A 20,175-nucleotide genomic window follows, 5' to 3' on the forward strand; every position below is an offset into this window, starting at 1 on the left:
AAGCCCTAACCACATCTAGAGACTTTGACTCAGTGAACGTGTCAGTAGCCACTGGCACCACAATAGGTTGGTTTATGTGGAAAGATGAAACCACCTTCGGAAGAAAATGTTGGCGAGTTCTCAACTCCACCCTATCTTCATGGAAGATCAGGTAAGGGCTCTTGTGAGAGTAGGCACCCAACTCAGACACCCGCCTTGCGGATGCCAAGGCTAAAAGCATCACCACTTTCCAAGTGAGAAACTTCAACTCTATCTCCTGTAGAGGTTCAAACCAACTCGATTGAAGGAACTGCAACATCACATTAAGGTCCCATGGTGCCACTGGAGGCACAAAGGGAGGCTGGATGTGCAAAACCCATTTCACGAAGGTCTGAACTTCTGGAAGAGAAGCCAATTGTTTTTGAAAGAAAACTGATAAGGCCGAAATCTGGACCTTGATTGACCCCAATCTAAGGCCTGCATCCACATCAGCCTGCAGAAAATGGAGAAAACGTCCCAACTCAAACTCTTCCATAGGAGCCTTCTTGGATTCACACCAAGACACATATTTTCTCCAAATACGGTGGTAATGTTTAGACGTTACTCCTTTCCTGGCCTGAATAAGAGTGGGGATGACTTCCTTGGGAATACCCTTTCGGGCTAGGATCCGACTCTCAACAGCCATGCCGTCAAACGTAGCAGTGGTAAGTCTTGATACACACATGGCCCCCTGCTGTAGTAGGTCCTCTCGAGGAGGAAGAGGCCGAGGATCTTCTATGAGCAACTCCTGAAGATCTGGAAACCAAGCCCTCCTTGGCCAGTCTGGGGCAATGACGATTGCTCAAACTCTTGTTCTTCTTATTATTTTGAGAACTTTTGGAATCAGTGGAAGTGGAGGGAAAACATATACCGACCGAAACACCCACTGGGTCACCAGTGCATCCACTGCTATTGCTTGAGGGTCTCTCGACCTGGAACAATATATCTGAAGCTTCTTGTTTAGACGAGATGCCATCATGTCTACTTGAGGAACTCCCCAAAGACTTGTCACCTCTGCGAAGACTTCTTGGTGGAGGCCCCACTCTCCTGGATGGAGATCGTGTCTGCTGAGGAAGTCTGCTTCCCAGTTGTCCACTCCTGGAATGAAAATTGCTGACAGAGCTCTAACATGTCTTTCTGCCCAGAGGAGAATCCTTGTCACCTCTGCCATTGCCGCTCTGCTTTTCGTTCCACCTTGCCTATTTATGTACGCGACTGCTGTTACATTGTCCGACTGGATCTGCACGGGATGATCTTGAAGAAGATGTACCGCTTGTAGAATGCCGTTGTAAATGGCTCTCAATTCCAGAACGTTTATGTGAAGGCAGGCTTCCTGACTTGACCATTTTCCTTGGAACCTTTCCCCCTGTGTAACAGCTCCCCAGCCTCGGAGACTTGCATCCGTGGTTATTAGGACCCAGTCGTGAATCCCAAACCTGCGTCCCTCTAGTAGGTGAGAACTGTGTAGCCACCACAGGAGCGAAATCCTGGCTTTGGGGGACAGGATTATTTTCCGGTGTAGGTGGGATCCGGACCACTTGTCCAACAGGTCCCAGTGGAATACTCTGGCAGAAATCGGCCAAACTGTATGGCCTTGTAGGCCGCTACCATTTTCCCCAACAACCGAATGCATTGATGGATCGACACGCTTGTTGGTTTCAATATTTGTTTGACCATTTTCTTGATTTCCAGAGCCTTTTCCACTAGAAGAAATACTCTCCGTACTTCTGTGTCCAGAATCATCCCTAAAATGGACAATCTTGTCGTCGGTTCCAACTGCGACTTTGGAAAATTCATGATCCAACCGTGTTGTTGGAGTATTGACAGGGAGAGTGCGATGTTCTGCACCAACTGTTCCCTGGATCTCGCTTTTATCAGGAGATCGTCAAGATAAGGAATTATATTGACTCCTTTTTGACGAAGGAGGACCATCATCTCCGCCATCACCTTGGTGAATACCCTCGGTGCCGTGGAGAGTCTGAACGGCAACGTCTGGAACTGGTAATGGCAATCCTGTACTGCGAATCTCAGATAAGCTTGGTGAGGAGGATAAATGGGAACATGCAAGTAAGCATCCTTTATGTCTACTGACACCATAAAGTCCCCCTCCTCCAGACTGGAAATCACTACCCTCAGGGATTCCATCTTGAACTTGAACCTTTTCAGGTAGAGATTCAGATTTTTCAGGTTTAAAATCGGTCTGACGAGCCGTCCGGCTTCGGAACTACGAAGAGGCTTGAATAAAAACCTTCTCTTTGCTGTGACAAGGGTACCAGGACAATGACCTGATCCTGACATAATTTTTGAATTGCCGTTGTTAATGCCTCTCTTCCTGGAAGAGAAGCTGGCAAGGTCGATTTGAAAAATCGGCATGGGGGGACGTCTTAAAACTCTAGTTTGTACCCATGGGACACTATTTGTAAGACCCATGGGTCCAGGCCAGATTGAATCCAAATTTGGCTGAAAAGTTTCAGACGTGCTCCCACCCGAGCGGACTCCCACAAGGGAGCCCCAGCGTCATGCTGCAGATTTGGCAGGAGCAGGGGTTGACTTCTGCTCCTGGGATCCTGGAGACGCTGCAGACTTCTTTCCTTTTCCCCTTCCCCTACCTGCCAAGAAGGGGGAACCTGTGGCCTTTTTGTATTTGTTGGGCCGAAAGGACTGCATGGGAGAGTGATGTGTCTTTTTTTTTCTGTGGTGCAGGAGCAGAAGGCAAGAATGTCGACTTACCTGCGGTAGCCGCTGAAACTAACGCATCCAGCCCATCATCAAACAAGGCCTCACCTTTATATGGGAGAGCCTCCATATTTCTTTTGGAATCTGCATCAGCATTCCACTGGCGAATCCACAACGCCCTCCGAGCCGATACTGCCATGGTAGCGGTTCTTGATCTCAAGAGACCAATATATTTCATGGTTTCTAGTACGTACGCAGCAGCGTCTTTGATATGACCTAACGTTAGGTACTCCGTCTCTATCTATTGTGTCAATGTCTAATGACAAGTTTTCTGACCTCTTTTCAATAGCACTACTCACCCACGCACAGACAATGGTAGGCCTGAGTAGTGTCCCATTGGCCACATCAATAGATCACCTCACTCACTTGTGGTCTGTCGGCTCCTTAAGTAAAGCCATTCCAGGTGCAAGGAGAAACACCTTTTCTCTTTTATGACAGGGCCCTGTCTTAAATGCTGGGTGACTCACATCTTTTGGAAAAAGGTAAGCTGCCTGAATTCCTTTTGGGAATCTGAAATTTCTTTTCAGGTTAAATCAGACTCCCTCCAAGAGACTGTTCAACTCCTGAGGTGGAGGGAAAATTACATTACTTCTTTACTAAAGTAAACCCTCTCCTTGTGGTAAAAGAGGGGGGCTTCGTATCTTCTAACACCTCCTTTATAGCTAAAACATGTTTTGAATGCTTTTTGCTAACTTAGGACCTATTCCCCTGGAATCACTAGTGTCGACACAGGAATCAGACTCCGTGTCGGTATCAGTTTGTACTACTTGTGCAAATTTGTATGTGACCCAGAGGGGTCCCTGTGGATGAAAAGCAGAACTATTAAAAATCACATATTCAACAGATTATATTCAGTTTTCTGTATGAGATTCAGTAGTGATTCACACTATCATGTAAACTTTCACCAAGTCAGGCTCTTGGTGTCATATTACACCTCTGTGTCTCTAACATGTCTCCCACAGAGGAAGAGTTCACTGCCTCAGACATGTCACATGCACAACCACACCACAGACACTCCGGGTATAGGGGAGAGACCCACAGTAAAATCTGTCAGAGGGACACAGATAGGATTTGCCAGTTCACAACCCAGCGCCAGTAACACAATGTCTGTGAACACAAAATGCCCACTGACATGCAGCGCTTCTATAATGCTAATCACACAATTATATAGCACCAAATTCACTGTGGCCCCCCTGTTTTGCACCCTGATACTTGTTCAGTAGTGGAGGAGGACCAGCTTTGTCTCTGCAGCCTGAGGAGAGAGAGAAAATGGCGCTGAGCAGTGTGCTGGCTGACTGAGGAGAAAGCTCCACTCTTCAATGGCGTGTTTCTCCTCAGCTTTTATGAGGTAATTTTTTATACTGGCTGGGGTAGGACTGTGCCTCAGCAACTTATGCCCCTTATTTATGCCAGTTTCCATAGGTTTCATGCAGCCCAGGGCGCCTCCCCCCCCCCCCCGCGCCCTGCAGCCTGCAGTGCCTGTGTATGTGTGGGCAACATGGCGCGCTGCGCTTCCGCCAGCCACGCGGTACCTATAGCCGTCAGTTTCTTGATTGAAGATCTGTCTTCTAACACTCACCTGTCTTCTGACTTCTGGCTCTGTGAGGGGGGTGACGGCGCGCTGTAGGAGTGAGCATCTAGGCACGGCTAGCGTTCAGTTCCCTTCAGGAGCTAATGGTGTCCTGTCAGCCAGAAGCAGAGCCATGAAACTCTTTAGGAAGTTGGTTCCTACTTCTGCCCCCTCAGTCCCACGAAGCAGGGAGACTGTTGCCAGCAGTTCTCTCTGAAAATAAAAAACCTAACATAAGTCTTTTCAGAGAAACTCAGTAGAGCTCCTCTGGAGTGCATCCAGTCTGCCTGGGCACATTTCTAAAACTGAGGTCTGGAGGAGGGGCATAGAGGGAGGCGCCAGTTCACACCCTTGAAAAGTCTTAAAGTGCCCATGGCTCCTGTGGAACCGTCTATACCCCATGGTCATGAAATGGACCCCAGCATCCTCTAGGACGTATGAGAAAAGGGAATTATAATGCAAGGTTATTGCAGAAGGTGGGATGGTGAGCTAGATAGCCAAACAAGCTGTATTCGGCAAAACAAGGCCTCCGGGTCCCAGATGTAACTGTGCTAAAGTATGCCCTATTTAGCCTCTTCCACCATTAATTAATCACCCACTGCAGGGACAAACACAGGATTTCAAGAGGGTGGTTTCCAAATGCATTTCCACTATCTGCCGGTCTGCGGAACATTGGAGAAAGTGCGGGAGTCTGGCGTAGTGGTTGAAGAACCTGGAACCGATCCTAGACATATATGTACACATGGAATACTGTATTAATAGTTAACACTATAGCTGGTCTATAGTATAGGCTGTATCAACATATTCAATATAATTAACAAGTGGTTAGTAAAAGATGTAACATCCCATAATAAATAAATAAATGCATAAACATAATATAACCAAAAGTAGACACATCTGCCCTTTCAAAGCAAACATTCTCCCTGTCTCTTCTTCTTGGCAGCTACTCTCTGGTCCAAATTACCAAAAAATTCAGATATCCTGTCTTCTGCGCTCCTTAATTAATGAGTGATATAAAGAGATAGACTCTACTTATCTTAAAGCAGAGAAATTTCTTTGTTTCCCGCTATCTCCCGGATTTATTTTGCACCTCAATAATAATCACGTGTTTCCAGTGACGTTACATGTAAAGAAAAAGATTAAGACACAATCTAGTGTAATAAATTCTTAAAACTTTTTAGGACTTTACAGCAGAGATATTCACTTCATATATAATAAATCTCTGTCCAATGGATATATAAAAAACTCTTTTTAATGTTAAAACTGTAATCCAATATCAGCAATCTTCATCACAAGAAGAAAGGAAATATATTAATTTCACATCTCAGACTTATGAGGGTGGCCTCCTACCAGATTTCGGGATTTGAAAGTGCACGTATAGAAGCTGTATAGATGTTCTATGTTCCCAAGGAAACTGGCTCCAATCGTGGATACTTTGTCCTCTCCTCGTCTGGTCAGGTCCGCCACCAATCTCCTCTATTAGCCTGATTGAGCCCTCAGATCCACACATGCATTGATTGAGCCCTCAGATCCACACATGCAGCAAACTTTGTAGAAGATACTGCCACATGGGTTATGCGCAGCAACTCTACTCTGTCCCTGAAAATCCATGTTGCGGTAGCAGCTGTAGTAATTGTATTACATACTATTGCTATTTTGGTCACAATTAGAGCCGCTGGTCAAGAGGAGGAGGAGGGTTTCCAGTCAACCGGAAACCCCTCATGTGTTTGTCTATGCATTGTCAAAAATGACACATTTAAAAGAAACGAGCATCAGCCAGGTTCAAAATAGTATGTGACGTACGTTCTATAGTGATTGGGGTGGTCATTCCAAGTTGATCGCTAGCTGCATTCGGTCGCTATGCAGCGATGAGGCAAAAAACGGCACTTCTGCGCATGTGTATGTGGCGCAATGCGCACGCGCGACGTACTATTACAACAGCCGATGTAGTTTCACACAAGGTCTAGCGAAGCTTTTCAGTCGCACTGCTGGCCGCAGAGTGATTGACAGGAAGAGGGCGTTTCTGGGTGTCAACTGACCATTCTCAGGGGGTGTTCGTAAAAACGCAGGTGTGCCAGGAAAAATGCAGGTGTGGCTGGGCGAACGCAGGGCGTGTTCATGATGTCAAAACAGGAACTAAACAGTCTGAAGTCCTCGCAAGCGCTGAGTAGGCATTGAGCTACTCTAAAACTGCACAAAAAAACTTTGCCGCCGCTCTGCGATCCTTTCGTTCGCACTTCTGCTAAGCTAAAATACACTCCCAGTGGGAGGCGGCATAGCGTTTGCACGGCTGCTAAAAACTGCTAGCGAGCGAACAACTCGGAATGACTACCTGGATCCCCTGGGTTTCCTTGCGTTCTGTCAGTAAAGACCCGCTGGCTTAACTGGATATACAGTTAGGTCCTCCATAAGCATTCTTAGAGCTATTTTTTTGTTCTTCTCGTTCCTAACAGGGCTATAACAGATGATAAAGAAGTGAGTTTTAAAAAAAACAATACTTTTTATTAAATAATAATTTCCTTAAACCAGAACAAAGAATGCAATAATATATATTTTCCACAGTATACCCAGCAAAATAGCGTCAAGAATGACTCTGGCACTAATCCATGCAAGATACATCCATATTTTGCACAAACCATGCACTAAACTAACAAACTAGGGTGGTCATCCAGAGTTGATCGCAGCCAGCCACTTTTTGCTGCTGCTGCGATCAACTAGTCCACGCCTATGGGGGAGTGTATTTTAGCTTTGCAGGGCTGCGATCGCTTGTGCAGCCCTGCTAAGCTAAAAAATTTTCAAGCAGAAGTTGACTAGCCCTGGACATACTTACCCTGTGCGACGATCTGCGATGCTTGGGCCGGCTTTGACGTCAGACATCCACCCTCCATTCTCCTGGACATGCCTGCATTTTCTTCACCACTCCCCGAAAACGGCCGCCAACAGTCCGGATCCACCCAGGAACGCCTTCTTTCTGTCAATCTTCTTGCGGTCGGCTCTGCGACCGCTTTCTTTGTAGAGCGCAACGTAACTCGCCGGGGTAACGATGCGCGTGTGCAGTGCGGCCGCTGCGCGTGCACATTCCAGACCCGTTCGCACCGCAGCAACAAACCGCTGCATGCGAACGCGTCGGAATGACCCCCTATAGGCCTTATTCAGCAGCAGTTGCAGTTTTGCTTAAATAGCAAAACTGCAACTGCTTGCACTCACATGCTGGGAGTCGCCCAGCACAGGGCACGGCCGCCCAGCATGCTAATGGCAGCTAGGGATGCAGTCGCAATTCAGTTATGATTGCATCGCTGATTAAGGGAAGCCCACTGCCTACGCAGCCTGGCTGCAAAGGCAGTCGGGTCGCCGCCATTTTCCGCGTTGCATCAACTACGGCCACCCCTATTTTTCCCATCACGCTGCCCCACAATGCTGCATTGCCGACCCCGGCGATCCTGCAAACAGGCAGAGGCGTTTGCAGCGATGAGATCACATTGTCCTTGTTGCGGACGTGCAGAATGGGACCTGCGTGTGCGCACTGGCCCCCGGGATGGGAGAATGTGGTCACATTGCATTAGCGATGCCACCTGAATTAGGCCCTATGGCCACTTTCAGGCAAGTCTCTGCCAACTTCAAAAAAGCATTTCCATTATCATGGTCACTGACCCAGCGCTGTACTGCCTAAATCAGAATTATGTATAATAATGAAATACTCAGAGGCTCTTGGATAATTGATTTGCTGAAAGAATATCATACTTCACAACATTACCACGTAGGTAATTGGTTAAACATGATAACAAAAGTGATATGGTAATACAACATTGGTAAGAGCAATTATACATGGCCAGATCACATTGTAATTGCTTATTACTTCAGAAAGATACTGTTACAGAGCATCAAAAGTATTAATAGTCGCATATCACTTATAATTGCTGGAAAGATGGTGCTAGGCCATTTGAGTTAATACCAATATCTGTGACCTTGTGTTTTCCCTTCCTGTTCTTTTTTTTTTTACCAAAGTTTCCGTCTGTCCTCCTTTAAAAAGAATCAGAACTTACATATTAGTATTTTAACAATAGTAAGCAGCGTAACACTGCCTTCTTACGCCACAGTTTAATAAATTCAAATTTTTATTATTATTTTCTTTTTTAGATTAAAATGGAAATGCGCTAACTAATGAAGAGTGGTCCAAAATTGGTAGTAAGTAGACTTTGAAGTAAAAATTTTTTAAACATGTGGACTTCTATTTGGACTTAAGATAGGGCATTTGGTATACCTAGGGGCACTAGCAGCTTCTGCTGATTAAAATGATTTGCGGCATGCCTATATTCTGTGTGTGACTGCAGCTGTATCTGCATACGAAATGCTATGTTACAGTGTATTCCTGGAAAGCACTGTAACGTAGCATTTCATATGCAGGTACAGCCACAGTCACATACAGAATATAGGCATGCCACATATAATTTTAATCAACAGAAGCTGCTTGTTCATCCTAGCCACATAACAATACACATAAGATGCATTTTCATAAAAAAAGGCACCCAACGTTAGAAGAACTGCCAGCTGACTCACACCAGGCATCTCCTGCTGCATGGCGTATTGAGGAAAGATGTATGTGGACACATCTGTATCCGAGCAGAGGTAGAGGTCACAGTGTTAGTTGCCATGTGAGTGCTGTGTGTGGGTGGGTTGGTTGTGCATTAGTGTTTGGCATATGTATAAAGGGAATTGTGTGTGTCATGTGTATAAATGCATTAATAATGTGTTGCAAATGTGTAAGGGACACTATGTGTGACATTATGTGTATAAGTGCAGTAATAACATGTGGCATATGTGAAAGAGACATTATGAATGTCATTATATGTATAAGGGCAATAATAATATGCGGCATATGTGAAAGGCACATTATGTTTATAAGGACATTAATAATGTGTGTCATGTGTAAGGGGCATTACTGTGGTATGTGTATAAATGCATCACTAATGTGTGGCATTATGTGTATAAGGTGCTTTACTGTGTGGCGTAATGTATAGAAAGGGCACTACTGTGTGGTCTGATGTGAATAAAGAGCAATATGGTGTGTAATGTGAATAAGGAGCAATACAGTGTGATGTAAAGTGTTATAAGGGGCACTACTGTAAGGAATAACGTATATAAGGTAAAGTGGTACTACTGTATGATGTAACGTGAATTAGGGACACTAGTGCATGATAAAATGTGAATAACGTTGCACTACTGTATAGCGCAATTTGAATTGGGGGTACTATTGTGTGGCCATATCCCTTCCTGAATGTGCACACTGTTCCTATTTAAAATATAGGGGGTAGGAACACCAAAATGAGGATTGCTATGGGTAAGGGGTGATGGTACTGGGAAAGGGGCGCAGGGTCAGAGGCAGAACTAATGGTGGTGCTACGGGGCACCAGCCAAAGTCTTATCTAGGGCATCATACTGGATAGGGCCGTCTCTGTTCAGATCTATCATATTATTGCACAGTGGCACTTCTAAAAACAGAAAGTGGTTAGGCAATTTATGCTCTCTGGAAGGATATCTAGGCACATTTACGCAAAGTAAATGTGCTCTCCTCTTACAAGTTCTGTGTTGGTAAAGTTTGGGAAAAATTACACATAGTTGTATCCCTGTATAGTCTGTCATTGTTATTGCACTTAATGTTTTCAGTTATATTTAGCTGCAAATTGTTTCTTGTGAATTATATGCTCTCTTTTATTGTATCACTATTTTCTCTGACGTCCTAGTGGATGCTGGGTACTCCGTAAGGACCATGGGGTATAGACGGGCTCCGCAGGAGACTGGGCACTCTTAAAAGAAAGATTAGGTACTATATCTGGTGTGCACTGGCTCCTCCCTCTATGCCCCTCCTCCAGACCTCAGTTAGTATCTGTGCCCGGCCAGAGCTGGATGCACCCTAGGGGCTCTCCTGAGCTTCCTAGAAAAGAAAGTATTTGTTAGGTTTTTTATTTTCAGTGAGATCTGCTGGCAACAGACTCACTGCTACGTGGGACTGAGGGGAGAGAAGCGAACCTACCTGCTTGCAGCTAGCTTGGGCTTCTAAGGCTACTGGACACCATTAGCTCCAGAGGGATCGAACACAGGCCCAGTCCTCGGTCGTCCGGTCCCGGAGCCGCGCCGCCGTCCCCCTTGCAGAGCCAGAAGAACGAAGAGAAGTTGAAAATCGGCGGCTGAAGACTCCGGTCTTCATTAAGGTAGCGCACAGCACTGCAGCTGTGCGCCATTGCTCCCTTAGCACACCACACACTGATGGGTGCGGGGGCGCTGGGGGGGGGGGGGCGCCCTGGGCAGCAATTAGATTACCTTACTTGGCGAAAAGCACATAATACAGTCTGATAAACTGTATATGTGCATTAACCCCCACCATTAAAGTACATAAAAGGACAGAAGCCCGCCGCTGAGGGGGCCGGGCCTTCTTCCTCAGCACACCGGCGCCATTTTCTCTTCACAGCTCAGCTGGAAGGAAGCTCCCCAGGCTCTCCCCTGCAGTATCCTGGTACACAAAGGGTAAAAAAGAGAGGGGGGGCACATAAATTTAGGCGCAAAACTGTGTATATAAGCTGCTATAGGGGAAAAATCACTCAGTATAGTGTACATCCCTGTATTATATAGCGCTGTGGTGTGTGCTGGCATACTCTCTCTCTGTCTCTCCAAAGGGCCTGGTGGGGGAACTGTCTTCAAATAGAGCATCCCCTGTGTGTGTGGTGTGTCGGTACGCGTGTGTCGACATGTCTGAGGTAAAAGGCTCCTCTAAGGAGGTGATAGAGCGGATAAGTGTGTGGGAGGGTGTCTCCGTCAACAACGCCGACACCTGTTTGGATATGTGTAAGTGCTGAAGTAAAATTATTGCACAAAAGGTTAGGGAACAGAAAGGAAATCTACCCTGGTCTGTCCCTATGTCACAGAGTCCTTCAGAGTCTCTCTATGCTCACTATCCAAAATAACAAAGTATCGACACGGAGTTTAACTCCAATGTCGACTACGATAATGCAAAGTTACAGCCAAGAGGGCTAAGAGATATTCAATATATGATTATTGGAATAAAACATGATTTGCATATCACTGATGACTCATCTGTCCCTGACACGAGAGTACACATGTTAAGGGGAAGAATGCTGAGGTAAATTTCCCTCCTCTCATGAGGAAAAAGAGCGGGAATCTCCAGACAAAAGACGGCAGCTTCCCACAAGAGAATTCTCAGGCTGTATCCTTTCCCCACTAGGGCCAGGATGTGTTGAGAATCTTCCCCTTGGGTGTCCTGTTTGCACTAGCTATTCTCAGGGATCCTGCAGATAGGGTGCACATTCTAGTATACTACCCTGACCGGCGATTGTGTCGGCATGGGGTTATAGCGCTGTGGCAGCGTGGACAGGTACCTTATCAGCAGAGATTGAGACCCTAGTATGCATATAAATACTTTAAGATGCTGTCTTAAGTGATAGATATATAATTATAAAGCATGCCCAAAGGGACATGAGTATACTGGGTCCTAGAGACAAAAGCTATGTCGATTTCTGCTTGACGTGTCCTGTAGAATATACATTGGACAGATGATGCCGACTTAAGAGGCATATGGAAGGCTGAGGATTGTGTGGAGAAAGGTTCTCGGGCCTGGTCTCCACAGCTATAGCTGGTAATTCTGATATTTTGCCTTATATTCCTGCACAGCCTAGGAAAGCACGACATTATTAAATGCAGCTTTTCGAATAAAGAAACAAGAAAGTCTGAGGTGCGTCCTTTCTTGTCAGAGCCGGGGGCAGAGGAAAGAAGCTGTACAACACAGCTAGTCCCCAGGAACAGAAGTCCTCCCCGGCCTCTACAAAAATCCACCGCATGTCGCTGGGGCTCCACAGGCGGAGCTAGGCCCGGTGGGGACACGCCTTCGTAAGTTCAGCCACAAGTGGGTTCACTCCCTGTTAGATCCCTGGGCAATAGAAATTATATCGCAGGGATACAGGCTGGACTGTGAGAAGATGCCCCCTCACCGAGGACCCGGCGGGCTTCCCCCCAAGAGAGGGAGCCAGTGTTAACTGCAACTCGTAAATTGTATCTTCAACAGGTGGTGGTCAAGGGTCCCCTCCTTCAACAAGAGGGTGTTATTATTCAACCATGTTATAATCCCGAAACCAGACGGGTCGGTTAGACCCATATTGAATTAAAATCCCTGAACATATACCTGAAAAGGTTCAGGTTCAAGATGGAATCGCTAAGAGCGGTCATTGCAAGCCTGAAATGAATCGGGATATAAGGGATGCATACCTTCGTGTCCCCATTTATCCACCTCATCAGGCGTACCTCAGAATTGCGGTACGGGATTGTCATTACCAATTTCACCAAGGTAATGGCGGATATGATGGTGCTCCTGCGGAAGCAAGGTGTCACTATTATCACATACTTGGATGATCTCCTCATAAAAGCGAGATCAAGAGAGCAGTTGCTGGACAGCGTATCACCTTCTCTGGAAGTGAAACGGCAACACGACTGGATTCTATATATTCCGAAGTCGCAGTTGGTTCCTACAGCTCATCTGCCTCGCCTAGGCATGATCCTAGACACAGACCAGAAGAGGGTTTATCTCCCGATAGAGAGAGCTCAGGAGCTCATGACACTGGTCAGGAATCTATTGAAAACCAAAACAGGTGTCAGTGCATCACTGCACTCGAGTCCTGGGAAGGATGATGGCATCATACGAGGCCATCCCCTTCGGCTGGTTCCATGCAAGGACAATGGAACTTACTGGACAAGTGGTCCGGATCACATCTTCAGATGCATCGGTTAATCACCCTATCCCCCAGGGCCAGGGTGTCTCTCCTGTGGTGGCTGCGGAGTGCTCACCTTCTCGAGGGGCGCAGATTCGGCATTCAGGACTGGGTCCTGGTGACCACGGATGCAAGCCTCCGAAGGTGGGGGGCAGTTACACAGGGAAGAAAATTCCAAGGTTTGTGGTCAAGCCAACAGACTTGCCTTCACATCAATATCCTGGAACTAAAGGCCATATACAACGCCCTAAGTCAAGCGGAGTTCCTGCTTCGCGACCAACCGGTTCTGATCCAGTCAGACCGCAGGGGCTCATGTAAACCGCCAGGGCGGCACAAGGAGCAGGGTGGCAAGGGTAGAAGCCACCAGAATTCTTCGCTGGGCGGAGAATCAACTAAGCGCACTGTAAGCAGTGTTCATTCCGGGAGTGGACACGACCTCCACCCGGGAAAGTGGTGACTTCATAAGGAAGTCTTCACGCAGTTTTGCAAATTGATGGAAACTGCCTCAGGTGGACTACATGGCGTCCCACCTCAATAAAAAGATAAAAAAGGTTTTACGCTGGGTCAAGGGACTCTCAGGCGATAGCTGTGGTCGCACTAGTAACACCGTGGGTGTTCCAGTCGGTCTATATATTCCCTCCTCTTCCTCTCAGACCCAAGGGCTGAGAATTGTAATAAACGGAGGAGTGTGAACAATATTCTTTGCTCCGGATTGGCCAAGAAGGACTCGGTACCCAGAACTGCAAGAAATGCTCTCAGAGGACCCATGGCCTCTGCCTCTCAGTCAGGACATGTTGCAACAGGGACCCTGTCTGATCCAAGACTTACCGCGGCTGCGTTGGACGGCATGGCGGTTGAATGCCGGATCTTAGCGGAAAAGGGCATTCCGGATGCAGTTATTCCTACGCTGATAAAGGCTAGGAAAGACGTGACAGCAAGACTTTTTCACTGTATGTGGCGAAAATAGGTTGCTTGGTGTGTGGCCGGGAAGGACCTACAGAGGAATTCCAGGGGGGTCGATTCCTGCACTTCCTACAGTCAGGAGTGACTATGGGCCTAAAATTAGGATCCATAAAGGCCAAGATTTCGGCCCTATCCCTTTTTCTCTCAAAAAGAACTGGCTTCACTGCCTGAAGTTCGGACGTTGTTACAGGGGTGCTGCATATTCAGCCCCTTTTGTGCCTCCAGTGGCACCTTGGGATCTTAACGTGTGTTGGATTCCTAAAATCCCACTGGTTTGAGCCACTTAAGACCGTGGAGCTAAAATATCTCACGTGGAAAGTGGTCATGCTTTTGGCCTTAGCTTGGACTAGGCGTGTGTCAGAATTGGCGGCTTTGTCATGTAAAAGTCCATATCTGATCTTCCATATGGAAAGGGCAGAATGGAGGACTCGTCCCCAATTTCTCCCTAAGGTGGTATCATCGTTTCATTTGAACCAACCTATTGTGGTGCCTGCGGCTACTAGGGACTTGGAGGATTCCAAGTTGCTGGACGTAGTCCGGGCCCTGAAACTTTATGTTTCCAGGACGGCTAGAGTCAGAAAAACTGACTCGCTATTTATCCTGCATGCACCCAACAAGCTGGGTGCTCCTGCTTCAAAGCAGACTATTGCTCGCTGGATCTGTAGCACGATTCAGCTTGCACATTCTGCGGCTGGACTGCCGCATCCTAAATCAGTAAAAGCCCATTCCACGAGGAAGGTGGGCTCTTCTTGGGCGGCTGCCCGAGGGGTCTCGGCTTTACAACTTTGCCGAGCTGCTACTTGGTCGGGTTCAAACACTTTTACAAAATTCTACAAGTTTGATACCCTGGCTGAGGAGGACCTTGAGTTGCTCATTCGGTGCTGCAGAGTCATCCGCACTCTCCCGCCCGTTTGGGAGCTTTGGTATAATCCCCATGGTCCTTACGGAGTACCCAGCATCCACTAGGACGTCAGAGAAAATAAGAATTTACTCACCGGTAATTCTATTTTTCGTAGTCCGTAGTGGATGCTAGGAGCCCGTCCCAAGTGCGGACTCTCTGCAATACATGTATATAGTTATTGCTTAACTAAAGGGTTATTGTATGAGCCATCTGTTGAGAGAGGCTCAGTTATTGTTCATACTGTTAACTGGGTATAGTTATCACGAGTTGTACGGTGTGATTGGTGTGGCTGGTATGAGTCTTACCCTGGATTCCAAATCCTTTCCTAGTAATGTCAGCTCTTCCGGGCACAGTTTCCCTAACTGAGGTCTGGAGGAGGGGCATAGAGGGAGGAGCCAGTGCACACCAGATATAGTACCTAATCTTTCTTTTAAGAGTGCCCAGTCTCCTGCGGAGCCCGTCTATACCCCATGGTCCTTACGGAGTACCCAGCATCCACTACGGACTACGAGAAATAGAATTACCGGTGAGTAAATTCATATTTTATTTATTTATTTAATTATATATATTTTTAATATGGTGAATGCCTGCTACAGAGATATTAGAAATTTTTCATTGTTTCCAATGTAAACTAATATTTCTAGAACACATGATTTCCCTCATAGTTAAAAATAAATAAATAAATGCAAAATGATGCTGCCAATAGTGTTATTTTAATTTTTTGATATTGCCACAAATTACGTTTTTTATTTTAAGCCACATGCAGTATCATTCCACCCAATTTTTGGGCTAATAGAGTCAGTGTAAGAGACCAGGTACATGTCTGAGATTTGAGCAGTGGCGGATTTAGCGGGGGGCGATTAGGGCGAACGCCCCCCCCTACATATACCGGCACCGGGATGGAGGCCGGGTCCCGGCGCGGTATTGGGAACGGGGTGGAGAGCGGTGCAGCGCGGCGGGGGACGAGGAGAGAGAGGAGCGTCCTAACGCGCGTACATCGACCTCTGTTCTGACCACGCCCCCTCCTTCCTGTACGCTCGTCAGGACGCTCTCTCTCTCTGTCTTCGTCCCCCGCCGCGCTACACCGCTCTGCACCCCGTTCCCAATATCCTGGCGGGACCCGGCCTCCATCTATGAGGTGGGAGTGTGTGTGTGTGCGTGTGCGTGTGCGTGTGTGTGTGTGTGTGTGTGACTGTGTGTGTGTGTGTGTCCCATTTCTCTACCCCCCCCCCTCTTCTCCCTGCATTATTTGGCTGAATTTTTCCTCATTCTGTGTGCTATGTAATTTTTGCCTCATACAGTGTGCTATAAAGTGATTTTTCCCTCATTCTGCGTGCTATAATGTGATTTTTCCCTCATTCTGCGTGCTATCATGTGAATTTTGCCTCATTCTGCATGCTATCATGTCATTTTTGCCTCATACAGTGTGCTATAATGTGATTTTTCCCTCATTCTGCGTGCTATCATGTGAATTTTGCCTCATTCTGCGTGCTATCATGTCATTTTTGCCTCATACAGTGTGCTATAATGTGATTTTTCCCTCATTCTGCATGCTATCATGTGAATTTTGCCTCATTCTGCGTGCTATAATGTCAATTTCGGCTCATTCTGCGTGCTATAACGTCATTTTTGCCTCATACAGTGTGCTATAATGTGATTTTTCCCTCATTCTGCGTGCTATCATGTGAATTTTGCCTCATTCTGCGTGCTATCATGTCATTTTTGCCTCATACAGTGTGCTATAATGTGATTTTTCCCTCATTCTGCGTGCTATCATGTGAATTTTGCCTCATTCTGCGTGCTATAATGTCAATTTCGGCTCATTCTGCGTGCTATAACGTCATTTTTGCCTCATACAGTGTGCTATAATGTGATTTTTCCCTCATTCTGCGTGCTATCATGTGAATTTTGCCTCATTCTGCGTGCTATCATGTCATTTTTGCCTCATACAGTGTGCTATAATGTGATTTTTCCCTCATTCTGCATGCTATCATGTGAATTTTGCCTCATTCTGCGTGCTATAATGTCAATTTCGGCTCATTCTGCGTGCTATAACGTCATTTTTGCCTCATACAGTGTGCTATAATGTGATTTTCCCTCATTCTGCGTGCTATCATGTGAATTTTGCCTCATTCTGCATGCTATCATGTCATTTTTGCCTCATACAGTGTGCTATAATGTGATTTTTCCCTCATTCTGCGTGCTATCATGTGAATTTTGCCTCATTCTGCGTGCTATAACGTCATTTTTGCCTCATACAGTGTGCTATAATGTGATTTTTCCCTCATTCTGCGTGCTATCATGTGAATTTCGGCTCATTCAGTGTGCTACAATGTGAGTTTCGGCTCATTCAGTGTGCTACAATGTGAATTTCGGCTCATTCAGTGTGCTATAATGTGAATTTCGGCTCATTCAGTGTGCTATGATGTGAATTTCGGCTCATTCAGTGTGCTATAATGTGAATTTCGGATCATACTGTGTGCTATAATGTGAATTTTAGCTCATTCTGTGTGCTATAATGTGAATTTCGGCTCATACAGTGTGCTACAATGTGAATTTCGGCTCATTCAGTGTGCTATAATGTGAATTTCGGCTCATTCTGTGTGCTGTAGAAACAGAATTTGTCGGCAGATAAGAACCACTTGGCCCATCTAGTCTGCCCCTTTTTTTTTTTCTCTAACGTCCTAAGTGGATGCTGGGGACTCCGTAAGGACCATGGGGAATAGCGGCTCCGCAGGAGACTGGGCACATCTAAAGAAAGCTTTAGGACTATCTGGTGTGCACTGGCTCCTCCCCCTATGACCCTCCTCCAAGCCTCAGTTAGATCTCTGTGCCCGAACGAGAAGGGTGCACACTAGGGGCTCTCCTGAGCTTCTTAGTGAAAGTTTTAGTTTAGGTTTTTTATTTTCAGTGAGACCTGCTGGCAACAGGCTCACTGCATCGAGGGACTAAGGGGAGAAGAAGCGAACTCACCTGCGTGCAGAGTGGATTGGGCTTCTTAGGCTACTGGACATTAGCTCCAGAGGGACGATCACAGGCCCAGCTTGGATGGGTCCCAGAGCCGCGCCGCCGGCCCCCTTACAGAGCCAGAAGGCAGAAGAGGTCCGGAAAATCGGCAGCAGAAGACGTCCTGTCTTCAACAAGGTAGCGCACAGCACTGCAGCTGTGCGCCATTGCTCTCAGCACACTTCACACTCCGGTCACTGAGGGTGCAGGGCGCTGGGGGGGGGGCGCCCTGAGACGCAATAAAAACACCTTGGATGGCAAAAAAAAATGCATCACATATAGCTCCTGGGCTATATGGATGCATTTAACCCCTGCCAGAATACATCGAAAAACGGGAGATAAGGCCGCCGATAAGGGGGCGGAGCCTATCTCCTCAGCACACTGGCGCCATTTTCCCTCACAGCTCCGTTGGAGGGAAGCTCCCTGGCTCTCCCCTGCAGTCACTACACTACAGAAAGGGTTAAAAAAGAGAGGGGGGCACTAATTAGGCGCAGTATTAACTATACAGCAGCTATAAGGGGAAAAACACTTATATAAGGTTATCCCTGTATATATATAGCGCTCTGGTGTGTGCTGGCAAACTCTCCCTCTGTCTCCCCAAAGGGCTAGTGGGGTCCTGTCCTCTATCAGAGCATTCCCTGTGTGTGTGCTGTATGTCGGTACTTTTGTGTCGACATGTATGAGGAGAAAAATGATGTGGAGATGGAGCAGATTGCCTGTAATAGTGATGTCACCCCCTAGGGGGTCGACACCTGAGTGGATGAACTGTTGGAAGAAATTACGTGACAGTGTCAGCTCTGTATAAAAGACAGTGGTTGACATGAGACAGCCGGCTACTCAGCTTGTGCCTGTCCAGACGTCTCATAGGCCGTCAGGGGCTCTAAAGCGCCCGTTACCTCAGATGGCAGATATAGACTCCGACACGGATACTGACTCCAGTGTCGACGGTGAAGAGACAAATGTGACTTCCAGTAGGGCCACACGTTACATGATTGAGGCAATGAAAAATGTTTTACACATTTCTGATAATACGAGTACCACCAAAAAGGGGTATTATGTTCGGTGAGGAAAAACTACCTGTAGTTTTCCTGAATCTGAGAAATTAAATGAGGTGTGTGATGATGCGTGGGTTTCCCCCGATAACAACTGATAATTTCTAAAATGTTATTGGCATTATATCCTTTCCCGCCAGAGGTTAGGGTGCGTTGGGAAACACCCCCTAGGGTGGATAAAGCGCTCACACGCTTGTAAGGGCTCTACCCTCTCCTGAGATGGCCGCCCTTAAGGATCCTGCTGATAGAAAGCAGGAGGGTATCCTAAAATGTATTTACACACATACTGGTGTTATACTGCGACCAGCAATCGCCTCAGCCTGGATGTGCAGTGCTGGGTTGGCGTGGTCGGATTCCCTGACTGAAAATATTGATACCCTAGATAGGGACAGTATATTTTGCCTATAGAGCATTTAAAAGATGCATTTCTATATATGCGTGATGCACAGCGGAATATTTGCCGACTGGCATCAAGTTTAAGTGCGTTGTCCATTTCTACCAGTAGAGGGTTATGGACACGTCAGTGGTCAGGTGATGCGTATTCCAAACGGCATTTGGAAGTATTGCCTTATTAAGGGGAGGAGTTATTTGGGGTCGGTCTTTCAGGCCTGGTGGCCACGGCAACAGTTGGGAAATCCACGTTTGTACCCCAGGTCGCCTCTCAACATGAGAAGACGCCGTATTATCAGGCGCAGTCTTTTCGTGGACAAGCGGGCAAAAGGTTCCTCATTTCTGCCCCGTGACAGAGGGAGAGGAAAAAGGCTGCAGAAATCAGCCAGTTCCCAGGAACAGAAACCCTCTCCCGCCTCTGCCAAGCCCTCAGTATGACGCTGGGGCTTTACAAGCAGAATCAGGCACGGTGGGGGGCCCGTCTCAATGAATTTCAGCGCGCAGTGGGCTCACTCGCAAGTAGACCCCTGGATCCTTCAGGTGATATCTCAGGGGTACAAATTAGAATTCGAGACGTCTCCCCCTCGCCGTTTCCTAAAGTCGGCTTTACCGATGTCTCCTTCTGACAGGGAGACAGTTTTGGAAGCCATTCACAAGCTGTATTCCCAGCAGGTGATAATCAAGATACCCCTCCTGCAACAGGGAACGGGGTATTATTCCACACTGTTGTGGTACCGAAGCCGGACGGCTCGGTGAGACCGATTC

The 20,175-nt window shown here is 46.9% G+C and overlaps 1 long non-coding RNA gene across 1 annotated transcript in view; it reads left to right on the plus strand.

Annotated features, from left to right (window-relative positions):
• The window catches only part of LOC134932842 (uncharacterized), a 311,651-nt gene that overhangs the window by 12,465 nt on the left and 279,011 nt on the right, over positions 1-20,175 (plus strand). The window contains exon 2 of the long non-coding RNA XR_010179507.1: positions 8,462-8,509. This is a non-coding gene — a long non-coding RNA (uncharacterized LOC134932842). The remainder of the gene's footprint in view (positions 1-8,461; positions 8,510-20,175) is intronic.

Source organism: Pseudophryne corroboree, chromosome 6 (genome assembly GCF_028390025.1).
Source record: "Pseudophryne corroboree isolate aPseCor3 chromosome 6, aPseCor3.hap2, whole genome shotgun sequence".
NCBI lineage: Eukaryota > Metazoa > Chordata > Amphibia > Anura > Myobatrachidae > Pseudophryne > Pseudophryne corroboree.